The following is a 5,000-nucleotide window of genomic DNA, read 5'->3' as shown; positions in this document are numbered from 1 at the left end:
GTTGCGGTTAGGGGTCAGGAAAAGAGAGGAAATCAAATCCTGTAAAAATAAGAATATAAAATAACACCCGTATCGTAAACGTAAGAAACGAGACGATATAAAGATCGTGACATAAAAAAGCAGTGATGTAAATAATCGTAAAAATAGAAGTATAAATAAGACAAAATAAGAGAAGTGACCTTTTCGGACCCGCCGTTTTCCCGGCCGCCCCGGTAGACCGGATGCGGGGTTAGGCTTAGGCTTAGGGAAAACGGAGGAAACAAAATCATCTCTATCTCTATCTATCTACATCTCTTCTATTCTATTCTATTCTATTCTATTCTATTCTATCGATACATATAATAAAGGTGAAAGTTTGTACGTTTATGATTGGCCAGCCTGAAAGTTCCAACATTCGGATTGGCTGCCGCAGCGGTGCTATTTGCATACGGTCTCTGATCGGCCAGCTTCAATAGGAGCCCCTGGTGGAGAAAAAAGCTAGTTCACGGCAGAAACGGGGACGCGAGAAGGAAATTTGCATATGGTCTCCGATTGGCCAGCCTCGATTCCAAGATTCCGAGATGACTAAGAGAGGAAAGGAAAAGGCCAGAGGGGGCCGAGTCGGACAATTACCAATACAGACTACACTTGGCACACAGAGCCTGCAAGAGCGACTCGACATCCTACTGCAACCATGGATGATGGGACTTGCAGTACCATCACTCACGTTCTGAGACCGCTCTTCCAATGACTGATCGGGACCAAACTTGGCACATAGGCCTCTCGTGACCCACTTTACGTACGCCCGGTGTGGTTTGGCGGGGGATGGACCGTGGATTATGGGACTTGCAGTACCTCTGCTCAATTCTTGAGACCACCGCAACCCTCATCCGATTACCGACAAAGACCAAACTTGGCACACCGAGTCTCCGTGACCCACTCTACGTCCTGGTTTCGGCTTGGAGGAGGATGCACCGTGGACGATGGGACTTGCGATACCTGCGCTCCCTTCCTAAAACCATTATAACTGCCAACGGCGATGGATCAGGACCACAATTTACACAGAGAGCCGGCATAACCCACTCTGCATCCTGGTGCGGTTTGGAAGAATTCGACAATGGATAATGGGACTTGCAGTCACTTCGCTCGCTTCCTGACACCACCGAGACCCTCGCCAATGACCGATCGAGACCAAACTTGGCACACAGAGTCCTGGCGTACTTTCGAGGAGGACAGGCCATGGATGATAGGACTTCAAGTACCTCCGCTCTCTTCCCGAGACGGCCGCAACCCTCATCTAATGTCCGAACAAAACCAAACTGGGCACACGGAGCCCCCGTGACCCACTCTACATCCTACTGCGGTTTGAAGTAGGGCATACCGTGGATGATGGGACTTGAAGTACCTCTGCTCGCTTTCCGAGACTGCTGCGACCCTCAACGACGACCGAACAACACCAGACTTGGCACATAGACCTCTCGTGACCCACTTTACGCCATGGTGTGGTTTGACTGTGGATCGAGCATGGATTATGGGACTTGCAGTATCTTCGCTCAATTCCCGAGACCACTGCAACCGTCATCCAATTTCCGGTAAGGACCAAAACTTGGCACACCGGGTCTCCGTGATGCACTCTACATCCTGGTGCGGTTTGGAGGATGATGCACCATGGACGATGGGACTTGCAGTTCCTTCACTCACTTAGTGAAACTACTGAGACCCTCATCCAATGACCAAACTTGGCACACAGAACCCCCATGGCCAACTCAACATTCTGGTGAGGTTTGGGGGAGAACAGACTATGGATGATGGGATTTCAAGTACCTCCACACACTTCCCGAGACTGCTGCAACCCTCATCTAATGACCAATCAAGACCACACTTGGCCCCCATGAGAGACTCTACATCCTGGTGCTGTTTGGAGGAGGATGGGCAATGGATGATGGGACTTGCAGTACCTTCACTCACTTCCTGAAACCACAGTGACATTCATCCAATAAAGACCAAACTTGGCACAGAGAGCCCCCGTGGCCAACTCAACATTCTGGTCATGTCTGAGGGAGACTATGGATGATGGGATTTCAAGTACCTCCACTCCCTTCCCGAGACGGCCGCAACCCTCGTCTAATGTCCGATCGAGATCAAACTTGGCACACGGCACACAGAGCCCCCGCGACCCGCTCCGCATCCTGCTGCAGTTTGAAGGAGGATCGACTTTGGATGATGGGACTTACAGTACCATCACTCCCGTTCTGAGACCGCGGTTAACCTCATCCAACGTCTGATCAGGACCAAACTTGCCACGTAGACCTCTCGTGACCCGCTTTACGTCCCGGTGTGTGTTTGGCGGGGGATAGACCGTGGATCATGGGACTTGCAGTACTTTTGCGCAATTCCCGAGACCACCGCAACGCTCATCCGATTACCGACAAAGACCAAACTTGGCACACCGAGTCTCCACGACGCACTCTACATCCAGGTGCGGTTCGAAGGAGGATGCACCGTGGACGATGGGACTTGCAATACCTGCGCTCCCTTCCTAAGACCATTACAACCGCCAACGGCGATGGATCAGGACCACGATTTACACAGAGACCCAGCGTGACCCACTCCACATCCTGGTGCGGTTTGGAGGAATTCGACAATGGATGATGGGACTTGCAGTCACTTCGCTCGCTTCCTGAGACCACCGAGACTCATCGAGACTACACTTGGCACACGGAGCTTCAACGACCCACTCAACGTCCTGGTGCGGTTTGGAGGGGGACAGACCACGGATGATGGGACTTCAAGTACCTCCACTCCCCAAGACTGCTGCAAAACTCATCTGATGACCGATCGAGACCAAAGTTGGCACACAGAGCCCCCGTGACCCACTCTACATCCCGCTGCAGTTTTGGAGAAGGGTGGACCACGGGTGACGGAACTTCCGGTACCTTCGCTCACATTCCGAGACCTCCGCAAACCTCATCCGATGACGGATCGAGACCAAACTCGGCACGTAGACCTCTCACGGACCCACGTTACGTCCCGGTGTTGTTTGGAAAAATGCGGAGATGGATGACGGGACTTGCAGTACCTGTGCTCACTTCCTGAGACCACCGAGACCCCCGCCACCTTGACTCGCTTACCGAAACCACTGCCGCCCTCATCCTCATCCGACGGCTGATCGAGACCAAACTTAGCACACGGAGCCCCCACGACCCACTCCACACCCCGCTGCAGTTTGAAGGAGGATGGTTTTTGGACGAGGCGACTTGCGGTACCTTCACTCACTCACTTCCTGAAAGCGATGCGACCCTCATCCAATGACCCTGGTGAGGGGAGGAGGGCCGGAGGTCGGTCGTGGGGGGTTCTGCGTGTGTGTGGGAAGTTCGCCCCAATTCTGTCATCGGTGGCGTCAAGGATGCCGGTCGTAGGTGAACTATAAATCCCAGTAACTACAACTCGCAAATGCCGAGGTCCGTTTCCCCCAAACTCCACCCGCGTTCACGTTTTGGCGTCGTATCGAGCGTTTGCGCCAAGTTCGGTCCGGATCCGTCATCGTTTGAGTCCACGGTGCTCTCTGGACGTAGGTGAACTACAACTCCCAAGCCCAAGGTCAACGCCCACCAAACACTTCCAGTATTTTCTGCGGTGGGTCACGAGAGTTCTGTGTGCCGAGTTCGGTTCAATTCCGTCGTTGACGGAGTTCAGAATGCTCTTTGACGGTAGGGGAATTAGAAACTACAACTCTCAAATGACAAAATCATAATTTTCTTTCTTCTTTGAGCGACGGTCACTCCTCGCGTCGTGAGACGTTTCGTTGCCAAATTTGGTGTGGTCCTTTTGTTTTTAAGGTACTCATTATGCACAGAGCCTTTTTAAAGATGGAGGGAGGCAGGCAGGCAGGCAGGCAGAGAGAGAGCGAGAATAGAAATAAAAGGGGAAAAGACTTAAAAATATATATAGATAAATAATACAAAAGAACAGAAGAAGAAAACACAAAGAAGTAAGAAACAAGCGGGAGAACGCCTGCCTCGTGAGCCCCTCCCGGTCTACCGGCGTCCCGGTTCCTCCTCCGTCCGGGAATTCCAAGGGGGTCGACTCGCGTTCCCAGGCCGCTTTCGGTACCGCGGCGTCGGGCGCCTTTCCCGCCCGGTCCCGGTCCCGTGGCGCGCGTCGAAAGATAGCGCGCCGGCCGCGGGACGTACCCCCGGTTATCCGGCGGAAGGGGGTCGAGGCGCATTCCGTGCCCGTTTTGGGTACCGCGGGATGGGACGCGGCCTCCCGCTCACGGGTCGCGGTTCGAGGAGCGGGGCAGAACGACCGCGTGGATCGGACTCGGGCCTTGCGGTCGACGCGTCCCAAAGGAAGGGGGGCGCGGAAAGACCTGGGCCGGGCGGTTCTTCCTCCGTCCGTCCGGCCGCCGGAAGGGGGGCGGAGCGCATCGCGAGGCCGTTTTGAGTACCGCGGGGATCGGACGCGTGTCCCGGACGAAAACATGGGCCCGGACGGGACGGGAATACATCGGTAGCGGGAATGCATCGACCGTCTCCCCCGCACAGGGCTCCGTGGAGGCCGGCTCGACTCGGCGCGGCGGCCGGGGAAGCGGAACCGCGCTCTCCGAAGACCGACACGGCTTCGGTATGCGCGCGGAGATTGCCGGAGTCCCGCTTTTCTGCACCTCGCGAGTAAGGGAGGAGACGGCGGTCCCGGGCGGAAGCCGGTCTCGACACCCGGGGACGGGCCTCGGAGGAGCGGGGCGCTTCCCGCCGGACGGCGGGCGGTCGACCGGCGGGCCGCCCTCCCGGGCGGTTCTCGGCCGCTCGCCGGCGGCCCGGCCGCCCGGCCGCCCGGATCGGAGCTCCGGGAAGGCCGGCCCCCGCCCGCGGTGCCGACCGGGGAGCGCGGACCGCCGACGCGGCCGTTCTCGTCTCCGGTATGTATGCGGAGATTTTCAGCGAGGCGGCTTTTTGCACCTCGCGAGTAAGGTAGAGCAGCAACCCGAGCACGAACACCGCGCTCCGCGTCCGGCGCCG

Source organism: Anolis sagrei, chromosome 13, assembly GCF_037176765.1.
Source record: "Anolis sagrei isolate rAnoSag1 chromosome 13, rAnoSag1.mat, whole genome shotgun sequence".
In the NCBI taxonomy this organism is placed as follows: Eukaryota; Metazoa; Chordata; class Lepidosauria; order Squamata; family Dactyloidae; genus Anolis; species Anolis sagrei.
Note: the sequence above shows the minus strand (reverse complement) of the source record.